We start from the raw sequence: 20,265 nt of genomic DNA, 5'->3' as shown, positions 1-20,265 counted from the left end.
AGGTGACTAAAGGGTTTAATAGCCAATAAACATTTAATAAAAAAACTATTTATTTGAGGTAATGGAAAGGAACTGTTCTACTTCATGGTCTGATAATCAGCGGTAACAACCTTACGGAATTCTGACTACTTCAAAACCAAAGGAACCATCCTCTGTGGTCACCCAAATGAATCAGCAGTCATATCGAACCAAGAAGCCATCACTAATATTAGTTAATAACCCTTTTGTAACTTGCCTATTCTTTGTGTTCATTTTCTCATCCACCATTACTTGCAAATTAGCTTCTCTAACAATTTTAACACAATAAAGACTTTATTTTCCTAATCCACTTTATATGTACCCTCCCTACATACATCAGATAGATTCTTCCGAAGGCGTAGTAACAAATATATTAGTTCTCCTTTGCTGTCACTTCAGTCTGATTTATTGGTGAAATATTCTAACACCTAAAATATAAATCACGACATGTATCAAATCAGTTATTATTAATAGCCTGTTTACATCATATTTGGTTTGAAATTACCACCTATTCTCAGCCTCTTGTCTGATTTGTAACACATGGTATATTTCTGCTGCTTGTGATCAGAGACCATGGATCTATTTTAATAGATTTTTTTGTTTCGAATTGAAAGTGCAAACACATGTGGAGAAAGAAAAAGTTAAATTATTCCAACCTCATCACATAATGTATTGCGTGATTGTGCAGAGCAGACAACAGCTGATCTTGGGCTCTTTCTGAAGGGGCCAAGGGAAAATAAATTAAGTGCAAAAAGGAAAATGAGAAAACTGCAGATTATCCAAAGTCATCATTCATCATCTGATCATAAAATGGCACCTAATAAATGAGAAATGCAAAAATATCATCAGCCTCATACTTAGAGAGTCAAGTACATTTCCTTGAATAATTGTGGTGCACAACACCATTGCATAATGCCCGTTAAAGTATTATGATAAAATATTAACTTGAAAAATAATTACTTATCTCTGGATCTTGAGTAATGAACAGCATGAAAATAAAACCTGCAACAGAGTAAACAATGAGTGCATAGTTTACTTTAGTTTAGTTTAGTTTCGAGATACAGCGCAGAAACAGGCTCTTCGGCTCACCGAGTTTGCACCGACCAGCGATCCCCACACATTAACACTTTCCTACACACACTAGGGACAATTTACATTTTTACCAAGCCAATTAACCTCCAAACCTGTATGTCTTTGGTGTGCTGGAGGAAACCGAAGATCTCAGAGGAAAACCCATGCGGTCAAGTGGAGAACGTACAAACTCCGTGAAGTCAGCACCCGTAGTCGGGATCGAACCCGGATCTCTGGTGCTGTAAGCACTGTAAGGCATCTACTCCACCGCTGCGCCATCATGCTGCCCCTATTGATGCGGTTACTGGGCTGGTATAGTCTATTTTGTAGATTATGTCAGAGCAACTGGCCTCATATCTGCCATTTCATTTGGATAGGAAAGGTTTAGGGAACGGCACGGTGGTGCATCGGTAGAGTTGCTGCCTTACAGCGCCAATGACCTGGGTTCGATCCTGAGTACAGGTGATGTCTGTATGAAGTTTGCACGTTCTCCCTGTGACCGCGTGGGCTTTCTCCTGGATGCTCCGGTTTCTTCCCACACTCCAAACACATGCATGTTTGTAGGTTAATTGGCTTCGGTAAAAATTGTAAATTGTCCCTAGTGTGTAGAGTGTGCTAATGTAACAGGGATCATTGGTTGGTGCGGACTCGATTGGCCGTAGGGCCTGGTTCCAAGCTGCAACTCTAAACTAAACTAAACTAAACTAAGTGCAAATAAATTGATCCATCACTGCAGTATATAATCTGCGCAAGTGATTCGAGATTTTGAAGGTTTGAAGAAAACGTTATCCTACACACAATTTACAATTATACAAAGCCAAGTAACCTACAAACCTGTATGCCTTTAGAGTGTGGAAGGAAACCAGATATCCTGGAGAAAACCCACACGGTGACAGGTTGAATGTACAAACTCGGTCCAGGCAAGCACCCGTAGTCAGGATCGAACCTGGGTCTCCGGCGCTGTAAGGCAGCAACTCTACCTCTGCGCCACCGTGCCGCCCTGACATTGAGTAAAATTTTGCTGCAAGTTCAGCACCACTTCAAAACAAGCAGTTTCTGTGAAAAATTGGAGATTCACGTAAAAGTCATCTTCAATTTAAAAAAAAACACATAATTTAAGTAGGTTACACAAAAAAGCTGGAGAAACTCAGTGGGTGCAGCAGCATCTATGGAGCGAAGGAAATAGGCAACGTTTCGGGCCGAAACCCTTCTTCACCCGTCTGAAGAAGGGTTTCGGCCCGAAACGTTGCCTATTTCCTTCGCTCCATAGATGCTGCTGCACCCGCTGAGTTTCTCCAGCTTTTTTGTGTAACCTTCGATTCTCCAGCATCTGCAGTTCCCTCTTAAACACATAATTTAAGTATATTTGTTGATGTGGAATCGAAAACATGACAGTATTTTGCAGCCATGAATTCCAATTAATGCGGCCATTAAATTTAAAATCATCATTAAAATAGCAGGTACTTTCACACACTGGATTGATTACCATGGCAACTGATTGAAGAAATGCACTGTCATGCTAGGCCAGTCTAAATTTGGAGCAATTGATACTTTTGTGTCTTTCTTATCAATCCTCAATCATTAAATTATCAATGTAACCTGATAAATAACAACTAACTCCTCATCGAGGCATTTATAAAGGCCTGGCAATAGATATCCATCGGGGTTTCTGTCCGAGATCCACCATTATTTAGGGCTTGCATTTTTAACTTGAAAGTTATTCCTGGCCTCCTGAGTTATTTAAGACCAAATGGTTGTCAGTGATCGAGGTATAAGGAGGATTTCTTGGTCTAACTAATTAATTCAAGTGCTGAGCAGGTTTCGCAATTACCCACACATTCTGTAGACAGCTGGGCTATATACTACTGGTCTTAAGGGAGCATGGAAAGTAATATAAGTTACGTCGAGAATCAAGCCATGCAGAATGCCCCAAAACAGATTGCCTGGTTGGACTTCACACCAGCAAAATGAAAAGCTTCTCCATGGTTTGGCACGTCCAGGCAACAGGGAGTAAACCAAGCTACAAGCCGCAATGCCCTCCCTGTCTGAATATACAGAACACAGCCTTATATTGTACACAGTAGTTCTTCTTTGTTGATTCATTTATACAAATGACAATGGATTATCATGTTGACCACATTATCTTAAGCCATTTGAGTGCCCCAGACAAATTCAAGGTTGGAAGGCCCAATCCATTTATGGATTGCAACCAAAGGGAGACTCTTTGATCTCTGCTAACGGCATCGCTTTTGAAAGAGTGGCTAGAACTTTTTTAATGTAGTTTAGTTTAGAGATACAGAGGGGAAACAGGCCCTTCAGCCCACCGAGTCCACACTGACCTGCAATCCCCATAAATTAATACTATCCAACACACACTAGGGACAATTTACATATATATGAAACCAATTAACTGACAAACCTGTACGTCTTTGGAGTGCGGGAGGAAACCGAAGTTCTCGGAGAAAACCCACATGGGTCACGGGAAGAATGTGTAAACTCTATACAGACAACGCCCGTGGTCAGGATTGAAGCTGGGTCTCTGGCACTGAAAGCGCTGTTTTTTTTCACACAGAGAGTGGTGAATCTCTGGAACTCTCTGCCACAGGGGTAGTTGAGGCCAGTTCATTGGCTATATTTAAGAGGGAGTTAGATGTGGCCCTTGTGGCTAAGGGGATCAGGGGGTATGGAGAGAAGGCAGGTACGGGATACTGAGTTGGATGATCAGCCATGATCATATTGAATGGCGGTGCAGGCTCGAAGGGCCGAATGGCCTACTCCTGCACCTAATTTCTATGTTTCTATGTTAGGCACACTCTACTGCTGTGACACCATGCCGCCCCTTCCCAGAACTAGAACTAGTATAGTAGAATAAAGAATAGAACCAGACAGTTCAAATAACCTGCTATTTTCCCATGGCCATGCAATTCTCTTCCTCTTCAAATGGATAGCCGCTTCCTTTTAAAAGTTAGCACTACCTGCTCTAAGCACCTGATATCACATGCAATAAAATGCAAAAAGAAACTCTAACAGGTACAGCAGGCAGTGAAGAAACGGAATGACATGTTGGCCTTTATAACACGACGTGATGAGTATAAGAGCAAAGAGGTTCTTCTGCAGTTGAATAGGGCACTAGTGAGACCACACCTGGAGTATTGTGTGCAGTTTTGGTCTCCTAATTTGAGGAAGGGCATTCTTGCTATTGAGGGAGTGCAGCGTAGGTTTACTAGGTTAATTCCCGGGATGGCGGGACTGTCATTTGCTGAGAGATTGGAGCGGCTGGGCTTGTACACTCTGGAATTTAGAAGGATGAGAGGGAGTCATATTGAAACACATAAGATTGTTAAGGGTTTGGACACGCTAGAGGCAGGAAACATGTTCCCGATGTTGGGGGAGTCCAGAACCAGGGGCCACAGTTTAAGAATAAGGGGTAAGCCATTTAGAACGGTGACGAGGAAACAATTTTTCTCACAGAGAGTGGTGAGTGTGGAATTCTCTGCCACAGAGGGCGGTGGAGGCGGGTTCTCTGGATAGAGCTAGATAGCAGATCTTAAAGATAGCGGAGTCAGGGGATATGGGGAGAAGGCAGGAACGGGGTACTGATTGGGGATGATCAGCCATGATCACATTGAATGGCTGGCTCGAAGGGCCGAATGGCCTACTCCTGCACCTATTGTCTATTGTCTGTTGTTTTGCAGATGAGCCACAAGGCTTCTGCTCCAGTCATTGTGGACCATCTCTCTCAAGCTGATCAATAATGAGTTTAGTTTAGTTCATTGATACAGTTGCACTCCAATGCATTCCTTTTCCTGAAGCAATTGACCGGAAAACAAGAAAAAACAACCCAAAACTACCAATTCCAACTGTTTTAAAGTGGTTATTTTCCCTGACCTTTAGTTTGTCCTACAACACAGTGTTGCAGTGGTAGAGTTGCTGCCTTACAGCGCCGGAGACCTTGATTCAATCTTAACCACGGGTGATGCCTGGTACAGTGTGTGTACGTTATCCCTGCGACCTGCGTGGGTTTTCTCTGAGATCTATGGTTTCCTCCCACATTCCTAAGACGTCCAGGCTTGTTGGTTAATTGGCTTGATATAAATGTAAATGGTCATTAGTGCGTGTAGGATAGTGTTAGTGTGCGGGGATCGCTGGTCGGCGCGGACTCGGCGGGCCAAAGGGCCTGTTTCTGCGCTGTATCTCTAAACTAAACTAAACTAAATTTAACTCTTATTTAATTATGCAGTAATATTAAAATAGCTCCATCGTGGCTGGAGTTGTCTGTTGGCTTTGAGTGGGGGAGCCTGACTGTAGCAGTGGAGCAAGACCCCTGAGCAGCTCTTTACTTGGAAGCCCCAGCTGGGAACTGCATCGTTTCACACGAGCAGAGGCCGTCTGAGTTATCAGGCCAGCAGGCAATGGAAAGGGCACTGGTGGGGTGGTGGTGGTGGGAGGATGAATGTAAGCTTTCTGACAGAGGACAGAAGGTTTATGCTCCATGAAGCCTCTGCCGCTGCCCCAGGGCCAGCGCCTACGCAAACTAATAAACCGGCAGAGATGACTGAACAGATGTGAGACCCAGCAAGCCTGTAATCTGCAGCCATTACAGCAGCAGTTTGAGTTTGCTGGCAGCACTCAGACATTGTGGCTGCTGTTTTGTGTTGTCGTGGAAGTTATGATCTCCAGCCGCAAGCTGCTGCATCACAGTTACATCCGCAATTGTGCACACACTTAACGGACAGTGGCGGTAGATTTGCCACTGGGTTCGATCCTGATGGCACATTATGATTAAAACAAAAATTGCTGGAGGAACTCAGGCGATGAGTTTTCTTGCATCTTATGTGCGATGTCGAACTAGGGAGGCACAGTGGGCAACGGTAGTTGCTGCCTTACAGCACCAGAGACTTGGGTTAGATCCTGACTAATGCCCCTGTCCCTGTTAGGAAACCTGAACGGAAACCTTGTGCCCCACCCAAGGTTTCCGTGTGGTTCCCGGAGGTTGCAGGTGGTTGCCGGAGGTTGCGGGTAGCGGAAGCAGGTAGGGAGACTGACAAAAACCTCCAGGAACCTGGACAGAAACCTTGGGTGGGGCGCAAAGTCTCCAGCGGTTTCCGTAAGTGGGACAGGGGCATAAAAGGGTGCTGTCTGTACGGAGTTTGCACGTTTTTCCCGTGACCTGCGTGGGTTTTCTCCAGGATCTCTGGTTTCCTCCCACACTCCAAAATGTGCTGGTTTGGAAGCTAATTGGCTAGGTATAATTGTAAATTATCCTTGGTGTGTAGGATGGTGTAAGTGTGTGGGGATTGTTGGTGGGCATGGACTCGGTGCGCGGAATGGCTTATTTGCGCGCTGTATTTCTAAACTAAACAGTCCACATCCAATGAGTTACTTTGAAACAATCACTGATGTGTATATAAATACCAATAAATAGCTAATATGTATAGACTTGAAATATCATATCACTATTTATATTTTTATTGAACAATTTAATGATTTAACTTTGTGACATTATATTATAATTAAAGCAAACAAGTGAAAATTCTGCAGCTGGATACAAATAGTTTAATGTTGTAAATTCAACAATTATTAGTGCATTTGAAGCAAAAAATGGAACACTTTCCCCACATAAAGATTAAAAAAATGATATGATTATTTATTGAATATGATTGATTATCCTGTCAGGAATTTATAAAATGTATTATATTTTATAGAATAATAATTTAAATTTATGCTGTCAGAACATGTTTGTACTGTTATTAATATTATTTTTGTAGTTCTTCTAATGAAAATTAAATGATTAATATGATCTCTGCTTTTGTATGATGAATGACTTTTATTTGGCCTGTTGGCACTGGCGTGGCACATCCCCATGGCTGATTTCAATTAAAATGCTAACAGTAAGTGCTTTTACAAAAATTGAAGAAAGATTATTCCCACTGAAGGAAGGAACTGAAAACAGAAGGAATTTAACTTTAATTTGTTTATGTCACGTAGTTTACGAGATTTAATTTATTCTGCTTTTTATGAGAGTTTCAATAGGGTGGCAGGGTGTTGCACCGGTAGAGCTGCTACCTTACAGCACCAGAGGCCCGGGTTCGATCCTGACTGCGGGTGCTGTCTGTACAGAGTTTGAACATTCTCCCCGTGACCTGTGTGGGTTTTCACCGGTTTCCTCCCACACTCCAAAGACGCACGGGTTAGTCGGTTAATAGGTTTGGTATAAATGTAAAATTGTCCTGAGTATGTGTAGTAGGATAGTGTTAATGTGTGGGGTCGCTGGTCAGTGCGGACTCGGTGGGCCAAAGTGTCTGTTTCAAAGGTTTCAAAGGTCTTTTATTGTCACGTGTACCAATTATGGTACAGTGATACGTGAATTACCATACAGCCATACTAAGAAAACAACAAGACACACAACTACATAAAAGTTAACATAAACATCCACCACAGTGGATTCCCCACATTCCTCATTGTGATGGAAGGCAATAGAAGTCTAATCTTCTTCCCTCATTTTTCTCCCGTGGTCAGGGCAGTCGAACCATCCAGCGTGTGATTGAAGCTCCCGCAGTCAGCGGTCCAAGCCTCCGCGTCGGGGCGATCGAAGCTCCCGCATTGGGGCAGTCCAAGCTACTGTGGCTTGGAGTTCCCGAAGTCGGCCTCTGGCCAGAGACCGCGAGCTATGTGATGCTAAAGTCCGCAGGCATCAGCTGTGGAGCTCACAGGTTGATCCCTGGCAAAGGGATCGCGGGCTCCGCGGTGTTAAAGTCCCGTAGGCTCCGCGCTGTATCTCTGAACTAAACTAAACCGAAGTAGCATTGAACTAAATGAATCCCAAATAGGGCTAAACCACAATCCTATTTGAAATGCTACGGGAGTGAAAACAATAGCTTTGGACTGCTTTAAATTCCATTGCTGGTTGTTCAAAGAGTTATAAATTTATACATGGGCAAATTACCTTCCAACGGTAACAATCTCTTTTTTTTAAATAAATATTAGTTCCCTTGAATTATAATCATTCACTGCATAAGCGTTAGTTAATTATATAGAAATCAATCACATTTCCATTTCTCTTCAAATGAAAGAATAACCTTTAATCCTGTGTCATATTTCTGTTAATTATTACAGAAGTTTTGACTGACAATATGGCTGACATTCTGCACTAGTGAGAAGAATTGTTTCTGCAAAATGTTTCTTTTTGCAGTTTGAATGGAAAATGATTAATCCAGTGAGGTGAAGTGAAAATTAAAGGCAGTCGTACAAACAACTCCACAATGTCACAACACAATCTCCCAATAAGAAGATTGATAGTAAAAGGAAGAACTACATGCATCGCACCATGTTTCACAGTGGGAAAACATCCCAACAGATAATGGCCATGGAGGCCAAGTCACTGGGTATTTTTAAAATGTAGATTGGCAGGGGTCTTGATTAGTAAGGGTGACAAGGGTTACAGGAGATGGCAGGAGAATGGGGTTGAGTTGGAAAGATAGATCAACCATCATTGATTGACGGAGTAGACTCGATGGGCTGAGTAGCCCAATTCTGCACCAGTGATTTATGAACTTATGAAGTTCCAGGGATGTAAAAAGCACAGATGACAATTTTGCTCCCACAACCTATAATTTTATAGTGGCCAACAAAATCTTTTAGCGGTATTGAGTGAGATTTAAACATTGTCTAGACACTGATGCAACTCCCTGTTTTCCTTTAAAGCAATGCTGTGGGACCGTTTCTATTTCACCCAAAAGAGGAGACTAGCTAATGCCTCATCTGCAACTAGGCATCACAAAAAGATTAAAATCCCATCATTACTACAGTGGAGTGCAGCCAGTATGTTTTCCTTAAGTCACCCGACTGTCAAAAGTCAAGAGTGCACGATAGCACAGAGGTAGAGACCCGGGTTCAATCCTGACCTCGTATGTAGTTTGTACTTTCTCCCTGTGACCAAATGGGTTTTCTCCAGGTGATCTGGTTTCCTCCCACACAACAACGACATACAGGTTCGTAGGTTAATTGGCTTCTGTAAATTGTAAATTGTCCCTAGTGCGTAGGATAGTGCTACTATACAGGGCGATTGTTGATCGGAGTGGACTTGATGGGCCGACGGGCCTGTTCCTGCGCTGTATCTCTAATGTCTAAAGTCTAAAATACCCATAAGGTTGGAAAAATTGTCACCAGAGTGAAGCAGACACAGGTTCAGTTGGACAATTCCTGAGCCTAAGGGCTAGGAAACTGAGGATGTTCATGCTTTAGTGTGTTAATCAAACTAGGTCCTTCGCCCCACAATGTCTAGGCTAAATATGATGCCAAGTTAAACTAATCTCCTCTGCCTGCATGTGATCCAAATCCCTCCATTTCCTAAATATACACACGCCCATCTAAAAACCTCTATTGAATCCGCCTCCACCACCACTCCTGGCAGTGCGTTCCTGGTACCCACCATCTGAAAAACCCTGTACATCGCCTTTAAGTTTCCACCTCTGACCTTAAAGCAATGTCTTTGACATTTCTACTCTGGGCAAAAGGTTTCAGTGTTCCCAAACATCCAAAAGTGCAGTAAATTTTGGGCCATTTGTTGTGTATTTGCGCACACCTTCAATGTTTTCAGTACAAACCTTAAAATGTGTACGTATCCCTGACAATGACAACTGTTATAAGATTCATAAGTTATCGGAGCAGAATTAGGCCATACGGCCCATCAAGTCCACTCCGCCATTCAATCATGGCTGATCTATCTTTCCTTCTCAACCCCATTCTCCTGCCTTCTCCCCATAACCCCTGACACCCTTACTAATCAAGAATCTACCTATCTCCACCTTAATAATATCCACTGACTTGGTCTCCACAGCCTTCTGTGGCAATGAATTCCACAGATTCACAACTCTGGGTGAAAATGGTTTTCCTCATCGTTCTAAATGGCCTACCCCTTATTCTTAAACTGTAGCCCCTGGTTCTGGACTCCCCAACATCTGGAACCCCTTAATAATTTTATATGTTTCCATAAGATGCCCTCTCATCCTTCTAAATTCCAGTGTATACAAGCCCAGTCACTCCATTCTTTCAACATATGACAGTCCCGCCATCCCGGGAATTAACCTCGTGAACCTATGCTGCACTCCGTCAATAGCAAGAATGTCCTTCCTCAAATTTGGAGACCAAAACTGCACACAATACTCCAGGTGTGGTCTCACTAGGACCCTGCATACCTGCATGCTTACTTTCAGTGACTGATGAGCAAGGACACCTAGATCTCGTTGCACCCCCCCGTTTCCTAACTTGACACCACTCAGAAAATAATCTGCCTTCCAAAGTTCTTGCCACCAAAGTGGATAACAAATGCAATAGGAATTTTAATAGGAATCAATAGGGTAACTTTTTCACACAAAGGGTGGTGGGTGTATCGAACAAGCTGCCAGAGGAGGTAATTGAGGCTGGGACTATCCCAACATTTACGAAACAGTTAGATATGAATAGGACAAATTTGGAGGGGTATGGACCAAGCACAGGCAGGTGGGACGTGTGTCGCTGGGACATGTTGGCCAGTGTGGACAGGTTGGGCCAAAGAGCCTGTTTCCACTCTGTATCACTCTTTGACTCCGTGTCTGGAAGAACATTTCCTCCAGCCTGATTCCACTGGGCCTCTGTGTTTAGCCTTGCACACTTTTGAAGGGGTGGTAAGTCAAAATATTTTCCTCCCATGCTCCAAGTCATTGGATATTTGAACTCGATCCAATTCAATACCATCTCTTCATCTGTATCTTTATTTCATTTTGGTGTGTAGGAAGGAACAACAGACGCTGGTTTAAACCGAAGATAGACAGAATAAACTGGAATAATTCAGGGGCACAGGCAGCATCTCTGGAGAAATGGAATAGGAGACGTTTCTGGTCGAGATCCTTTTTCAGTTCCTTTCTTAAAATGCCTCCCAGAGTACTGCAAGTGGTCCATTGTAAGCACTATTTTCTGTCAATCTATCAGTTAACTGGAAGCACTTTCTCATATAATGCAGGTAGCCACTGCAATACCCATCGAGCTAGAGAGTCGACAGCACAAGATGAATCACCACATCCATGTTAACTTCTTAGTCCTTCTTCACTAATCCTATCTGTCTGAATTAAGATCGTATCAAAGAGCTGGGTTCGATCCTGACCACGAGCGTTGTCTGTGTGGATTTTGGCACGTTCTCCCTGTGACTGCGTGAGTTTCTTCTGGGTGCTCTGGTTTCCTCCCATATCCCAAAGACATGCAGGTTTGTAGGTTAATTGTCCTCTGTAATTGCCCTTGAGTGTGTAGGAATTGGATGCAAAACTAGTATACCATAAAGCCTGTGGGAATAGATGGCCAGTGGTCAGCGTGGGGTCAATGGGCCGAAGGTCCTGTTTCTTGGCTGTATTTCTGAACTAAACTAAATTTATAGCACATATATGTTGCATTTGTCCATTGATTAGCTAAACGTGTGATCGTAACATCACCCAGTTACTGTATGGAATAACCATGTAGACTGAAGAAGCGACTCGGCCCGAGACGGCTCCCATTCCCTCTCTCCAGAGACGCTGCCTGTCCCGCTGAGTTACTCCAGTATTTTGTGTCTAACCATATAGGCAAAATACACTCAATATTTTGAATTATTTCAACAGAAAGAATTTGATTTTAGTGCTCGTGAGTATTTATTTGGCATGGAACTACAGAAACATATTGGAAAAATGAATACCTGACCGTTGATTCCGATATGCAAGTTCAAATCCCATTTTGGTTGTTGGATAATTTATATTTAAGTAATTAAATTCATCAGCAATTACAAAACTTGCCTTGGTAATGGTAGACATGAAACCAAGGGACTATGGTTTAAAGCTAGAAATCCAGATCCTCAATATCATTCAGGGGGGAAAAAAAATACATTCCATCCTCACCTGCACGTGAGAATTGGTGATGATCAATAAATGCTGTCCTTGCCCTGATGTGCACATCCCAGGGACAACTAAATTAACACAAAACAAGGTCGGTGATAAATAGTTGTCAGAACTAAACTTTGTACAGCCACAGGCATTAGATGACAAATGGGGCTATGTACTGAAATCTTTCGGGGAGTAAGTTCAGACACAGCACACCTTCTGTGTTGTAAACTTCCAGGGCCTTTGACGTTTTGCTGAATGTGAAAAATGTAATAGTTACAAATTCCATCCCATCCCTCTACAATGTGGTCGATTACTTTGATAAAATGCTCCCCTTCTCGGTGATATATACTGTGCCTTGATCGGCAATAACTTTGCTGGTTGTTGCACAGTTGTGGATCCAAGTGTGACTCAGAAGACTTTGGACCAGAAACATGGGCCATATTTCAGTATTGAGGGCATATTGTACATTTCTTGCTTTTACAGTAAGATGTGATGTTAAATCAAAGCTTTATCTTTCCTTTCAAGGGAACATAATGCTCCACGTTACTATTTTCAGGAGTATTATTAATGGTAGAAACATAGAAAATAGGTGCAGGAATAGGCCATTCGGCCCTTCGAGCCTGCACCGCCATTCAATATGATCATGGCTGATCATCCAACTCAGTATCCTGTGCCTGCCTTCTCTCCATACCCCCTGATCCCTTTAGCCACAAGGGCCACATCTAACTCCCTCTTAAATATAGCCAATGAACTGGCCTCAACTACCTTCTGCGGGAGAGAATTCCAGAGATTCACCACTCTCTGTGTGAAAAAAGATTTCCTCATCTCGGTCCTAAAAGATTTCCCCCTTATCCTTAAACTGTGACCCCTTGTTCTGGACTTCCCCAACATCGGGAACAATCTTCCTGCATCTAGCCTGTCCAACCCCTTAAGAATTTTGTAAGTTTCTATAAGATCCCCCCTCAATCTTCTAAATTCTAGCGAGTATAAACCGAGTCTATCTAGTCTTTCTTCATATGAAAGTCCTGACATCCCAGGTGCCTTGGTCAGTCTATCAACTAATATCATGAGGACATTGTAGAAGCAAGGAACCACAGATGCTGGTTAATGCACAGAAGGGCACAAAGTGCTGGAGTAACCCAGTGAGTCAGTCAGCAATTATGGTGAACATGGATAAGTGACGTTTTTGGGTTGAGGCTATTCTTCAGACCGATGTCTGAATTCAGACCCAGAGTCTAAAGAATGGTCTCAACATGAAACGTCACCGATCCATGTTCTCTAGAGATGCTGCCTGACCTGCTGTGCACTTTGCTCCAGCACTTTGTGTCCTATCATGAAGAGAATTCCCAGTCATTATCGCAGTGAACATTTTATTCAGGGCCTTGCAATGTAGAAATGATGTCATGTTTGCTAGGGTGCCTAAATACACTGTGAGAATTCTGGCTTACTGGTATGCCCAGCAGACAATGCAAGTAAAATAGGGCAACAAGGTCACAGCCCCATTTGGGGTTAGCAATGGTGTTAGACAAGGGAGAATTTTGCAGCAGCTCCTTACTATATGTTCTGTGTATGGTGTGGAACATGATATTAACTATAATGATTGTAAGAGTGCTGCTATGATCTGTAGAACCAAAGAGGATAAATGTTTAAAATGTCCTTTTTTTACATTGTCTGACAATAATAGTGTCTGTAATAAGGTTAAATATCTTGGGCATTTTATAACAGAACAAATGACAGATGATGAGGATATTTATTGGCAGCGACCGTATGGCGGCGCCTCCCGGCAGCGGCCTCTGCAGTCGGTGTGTCTTTTAAAAATGTTTTTGTCCTGTTGAGTGTATAGTTTGGTTGTAGTTTATATATTGTTTTTAGCTGTGTATATGTGGGGGGCGGGGAACTTTTAAATCTCTTCCCTGTACGGGGGACGCGACGTTTTCCCTATCGGGTCTCCGTTGCCGTTGGGGCCTAGTGTGTGTGTGTGATGCCGAACGCTACCCCCCCTCCCCCACTCCCCCCGCAACCGCGCGTGAAGGGACGGGACCCAACGGGTCCCACTTGGTCGAGTCTAAATTAAATTTCTAAACTAAACTAATCCAGGACTATGGAAGTGAATGCGGAATGACTTGAATAATCTAATGCTGAGAGTCGCTGTGTTTTACGTTCATTGACTCTAATTGGGTGTAAACTTTTTATTTTTACTCATTATTGGAGCCAGCGCTATTTTTCATTAATCGTATATTCCCAAGAGTTCCAACCTTTACAAAATCCTCAGGAGTTTAATCATTTGGTTACTGTGCATAATAAATTGATGAATTTTGCTGATTTAACCTAATTTATATTTTGAAATCAAGTTAATTGGAGAATTGACGTTAATTTAACAAAGCTAAAGTCTTCTGAGTTATGAGATGCTATTAACTGAGCCGAATGTGAATTGTTTCCTGGAGATGCCTTCGGCATAACATTGGGAGGTAGTTAGACATGTTACAATTAGTGTTGTATAATACCTTAAAGAAACATCAAAGGGAAAGATCTACATTGAAGGACCTCTCTGGACAATTCTCTAATAGTGATGAAAGCAAACTAGTGAAAGAAGATGCTTCTATACTGTGTTCAGAACCAAACACAGTATAGAAGTAATGTCAAGATGAAACATAGGTAGAAGACCTGGATAAAAATACTGACATGTAATTTATCATCCTCAGTTCAGAGACTGCAAGCGTGATTAAAGAATCCAGTCCTTCTTAAGAATGAATATAGTAACAATCACTGTGGTAGGAGGGTGAGAAAAAAAAAATCACATATCATGCAGCATTTGGTTATGTGTTCTTCCAAAGATTTAGATCATGTTTCCATCTATATTCTATCCAGCTAAATTATGAGGAAAAATGCTTAGAGAAATATAGATTAATTGAGTTTTGTTTAAAAAAAAAATGTCTTCTGTAGTATCTAATTAAGTCAGACTGCAGGAGAATAGAGATTGTTTACAAGCAATCCAATAAAAGGAACAAAGTGTAAATACTTACATATTCCTTAACTGAGAGCTATCTGTATGGATGTAGATTTATTGCTTTTGCCGATAGCACTTCTAAAGATAACTGTAAAATGTATAACTGGTAGATTAATTCTCAGTTTCGAGGTCCTGCGAAAATATTGTCTGAAGATACGGGAAGAGAGGTTGCTGAATTCACACCTAAGTGTATATGTCATTCTCCACTCATTTTCCAGTTAATGATGACATTTAAATTTCTAATTTTATATATTTTTGTTGTGTTTGACTTTACACCGGTGATTTTCCCAGTATCCAGTGATCTATTTTAAAAATGACTTTTCTTTTAATGAAATGGTTGACTGTACTTAACAGTCAATAACAAAGAGGCACTCAGATTGATTTTCTGATTGAAGAATACTAATCCTTGGAGTGCCAGAGATCGGTAACTATGGGGTAACTTAGCTCCGGTTCAGCCATCTGCGAATGTTTAGAACTGTGGAAATGTTGAGGATCCATTTGGGTCTGAGATGAGGAAAAACGTTTTCACCCAGAGAGTTGTGAATCTGTGGAATTGTCTGCCACAGAAGGCAGTGGAGGCAATTCATTAGATGTTTGGGCCTGTCCCACTTAGGTGATTTTTTAGGTGACTACAGGCGACTTGGCCGTCGCCACATGGTCGCCAGGGTCTCCTCAGTCGACCAAAAAGTCGTACCTTTTTTCTGGTCACTGCTGGATTTTGAACGATCGTAGCCTGACGTAGGTGATGTCACCAGGATGACGTTGGTTGTCGCCGGTGCTGACTTTGGTGAATTCCATTGGCGACTACCTACGCAACCTACGTCAACCGGTGACAGGTACTGGCGACTGATTTGTCTTACCTTGCCGGAGCTTGTAGCGGCTGGACGTAGGTTGTGGTAGATGTGGTCGTAGGTGGACGTCCTAACGGATCGCTGGTAGCTTGCCGTAGCTTGCCGTCGACTAGGAAGTAGGTTGTGGTAGACATTGTCGTAGACATTGTCATGGGGGGGGGGGTCCAGTCACCGGTTTTTCGTCGATCTTCTACGACTATGCCAGTCGCCGAAAAAATCGCCTAAGTGGGACAGGCCCATTAGATATAGCTCGTAGAGCTAACAGAATCAAGGGATGTGGGGGAAAAACAGGAACTGATTTTGGATGATCAGCCATGATCATATTGAATGGTGATGATGCTGGCTCGAAGGGCTGAATGGCCTACTGCTGCACCTATTTTTCTACCTTTTTATGTTTCTAGAATGTCTATGCCATTCCTTATGTATGAGCACACACTTCTCGGCTGATACCTCAGTCCAGTTTTGAAAATTGCAGCATTTCTGTTGGCACTATCTTCCAGACGTGGACTTCATTTACTCTTTCAGGTGGATGTGTGAGACCCACTGCTTTATTTTCTCTACACTGCGGGCGGCTTGTTTGTAATCATGTATGGTCTTTCTGCCGACTGGATAGCACGCGAGAAAAAAGCTCTTCACCGCCCCTCGGTACCCGTGACAATAATAACCTAAATTTAAGGTCAAAGACGCAGCGAGATCTGTCGGGAGGATAATAAATAGATGAATAAAGTCTTCCTTGAAACAGTACCGTCGATCTCATACATCCACCTGGCAGAGGTAAAGGAGCTAAGTTTTGCAGCTGGGTCTGGAAGATGTTACTGCCAACTATACTGGATTTTGTGAATCACTAAAATGCCTGGCAATTAGCCTTCCCAACTACGATGCCTATCTATGTTAATCCCGTTTGCTTACTATAAGCCGACATCACACTACTCCTTTCCCACCCACCTAATTGTCCAAATGCCTTTTAAATGTTGCAATGTAAATGTTAAATGTTGCAATGTGTTCAACGATTCACTGATTCTTTATTGTCACATGCACCTCGTTACAAAAACAAACGCGTTGTTTTTGCAAAGAACCCGGTAAATTCATACAGCAGACGTCACCTGTCGTACTGTAGTCATGGAGTGATACAGTGTGGGAACAGGCCCTACAGCCCAACTTGGCCACACCAGCCAACATGTTCCAGCTACATTAGTCTCAACTGACCCGCGCTTGGTCCATATACCTCCAAACCTGTCCTATCCATGTACCTGTCAAACTGTTTAGCTGACTGGTCCACCTTCCGCAGAGACCGTTCCCTCCGCAACTCCCTGGTTAACTCATCCCATATCACCCAAACTACCCCCTCCCCAGTACCTACCCCTGCAACCACAACTGCAACCCCACCCCAGGTACCTTCCCCTGCACCTGTTACAATGCATCCTCCCTCGACTCTGTCCAGGGACCCCAACATTCCTTTCAGGTTAGGCAGAGGTTCACTTGCACCTCCTACAACCTCATCAACTGTATCCGTTGTTCAAGGAGTGGGCTCTTCAGGGCCTGTCCCACTTTGAGATTTTTTGAGCGACAGCGGGCGTCAGTGACTGACGCCCAATGTCGCCTAAAAACCGCCAAGTAGTACGACACAGCCACGTACAGGTATGACACTCCGCGTCACCATAGAACAGGCCATGCGTTACTATGCGTCGCCATAGGACGGGATGCGACAGCATAGAACAGCGCCTGTGACATCACAGCCATCAAGCGCATCAATGTGTACGTACGTCCACCCGCGACACGACACGGCAAGATACGACCCAGCTTCTCTCTGTAAATCATGATGCATCGTTGTCGCATAGTGATGCATGGTGATGCACGATGACGCACAATAAATTAGCATATGCAATGACCGTGCATCACCACGCATCACCCGTACGTCATCGTGCGAAAGGGCGCACTTATGATAAGTCACGCAGATGTCGCGCGAGGATTTTGAACATTCCATAATCCTGTGGCGGCAGAGAGACCACGCATCACGACCCGACCACGATGCGACAACCTCTTTTCAGGCTGTCGCCTAAAATGTTGCCCAAGTGGGACAGACCCGTTATACAGCGGCGAGTTCAAACACAGACTGGGTGATCATTTCGCCAAACACCTTCGCTCAGCCCACCTGAACCAACCTGATCTCCCTGTTGCTGGACACTTTAATTCTCCTTCCCATTCGTCCACAAACCTTACTGTCCTCGGTCTCCTCCATTGTCAGAGTGAGGCTAAACGCAAATTAGAGGAACAGCATCTCATATTTCATTTGGGCAGCTTACAGCCCAGTGGTATGAATATTGATTTCTCTCACTTCAGGTAACCCCGGAATTCCCTCTCTCTCCATCCCTCCCCCACCCAAGTTGCACGAGCTTCTCGTTTTCACCCTACAAACAGCTAACAACGGCCTGTTTCCTTTATCATCATTACTTTTTTGCATGTCTTTCATTCATTGTTCTTTACCTCTCCACATCACCGTCTATAGCACTCGTTTCCCTTATCCCTAACCAGTCTGAAGAAGGACTTGACCCAAACCGTCACCCTTTCCTTCTCTCCAGAGAGGCTGCCTGTCCCGCTGAGTTACTCCAGCTTTTTATGTCTAACTCTTTCTTAAATCTTATCTTGGTCCTTGCCTCAACTACCTCTTCTGGCAGCTTGTTCCATGCACCCTCCGCCCTTTGTGTGAAAAAGTTACCCATCAGATTCCTATTAAATCTTTCCCCCTCACCTTAAACCTTTTGGCGCCACGTTTTGGCGCCCTCAAAGTTACAAATGTTCACCGAACACTCCCTATCTACTACCTGGCACCACCTCCGTTATCTCCTGCTGAGAATACGCACCACCCTCTATGTGGAAAAAACGCACCCTGAGATCTCATTTAAACGCCTTTTAACTGTTGAATGACCATTCACATTCCAAAGAATAAATTAAAAGAAGACATGATATATGTTGCGAAGCAAAGATTCTCAATTTTGTTTTGGTCTATTGCATTTATATGTCAACTCTTGCTAAGTATCAATACAACTTTAACCAACCCATTGTAGTAGGGTTAATTTAGGTGCGGTGAATGTCAATATACACGCTCTTGGGATGAAATATTAATACATGATAAACAACACATGTGCCTAATTACCAACATTCAAAAAATAAATCAATTTCATATTGAATTATGTCGTTTTTGATAAAAGACTGTGGACAATTTTGACGTATTTTTCTCCTTCAGCTTTGTGCCACAAATCTTACATCTTGAATAAAACATTAAATTCGCAGCAAACCTTTCGGGTCAGGCACCGTTTCTGGAGAGTGAAATAGATTCAGTGATCCACAGCTCTGACCTTCTGTCAGAGCTAAGAAAAGTTAGAGGTAAGATGGATTTAAGATGCAGAGATTGGGGGAAGAAGGGGGAGAGAAAATGGAAACAGAGGGTGTGAGCCAAGGTTGGTGCCGTGGCGCAGCGGTTAGTGCTGTTATATGTTAGTGCCGCATATGCCATGCAGCTTTGACTAAATCCTGACCTTGCTTGCTGTCTGTGTAGAGATTGTGCCTCCCCCCACCCCCATGACAGGATGGGATTTACCATGGATGCTCCAATTTCCTGATGCATTCAAATACTTTGAGCAGGATTAGGGCAGCACGATGGCGCAGCGGTAGAGTTGCTGGCTTACAGCGCCAGAGATCCAGGTTCGATCATGATTACGGGTGCTTGTCTGTACGGAGTTTCACCCCCCACTCCAAAGACATACAGGTTCGTAGGTGAATAGGTAAGATTGTAAATTGTCCCGAGTGCGTATAGGATAGTGTTAATGTGCGGGAATCGCTGGTCGATGGGCTGAAAGGCCTGTTTCCTCGCTATATCTCTAAATTAAAATGTAGGTTAATTGGCTTCTGTAAATTACTCTGCTAAAGATAGGTGTTTGGAAAATTGATTGGGGGAATAAGGAATAGAGGGTCCAAATGAAGGGCATTTGAAAGTTTCATAAGCAAGTAAGGGAGAGATGAGAACTAACATGGACTCAATGGGCTGAATGGCATCCTTCTCTGTAAAATAAAAAGCAACAAAATGAGAAAAAGGGTAAAGGATGTGCTTGAAAAAGGGTATTATTTTCACAGCTACAGCTTGAAACCAGGCTTTGTGGCCCACCTCTTGCACACTGGCCATCGATCTCCCGTTCACATTAGTTCAAGGGTTCCCAACCTTTTTCATCCCGTTTACCCCTGGCAACTTTAATAGCACATAGCAATGTTATTTCACTTATTTATGAACAACTAATGATGAACAGATACCGGTATACCAGAACCAAACAGTCAGTCAATGAGAAAAACAAATATGTACAAATCCAGGTTCAACAAATTTACCCCCTGGGTAGGCAAAATTTACCCCCTGAATTGAACCATTGATAGTCTTTTGGGT

The sequence above is a fragment of the Leucoraja erinacea genome, chromosome 21, assembly GCF_028641065.1.
Source record: "Leucoraja erinacea ecotype New England chromosome 21, Leri_hhj_1, whole genome shotgun sequence".
Classification (NCBI taxonomy): domain Eukaryota; kingdom Metazoa; phylum Chordata; class Chondrichthyes; order Rajiformes; family Rajidae; genus Leucoraja; species Leucoraja erinaceus.
Note: the sequence above shows the minus strand (reverse complement) of the source record.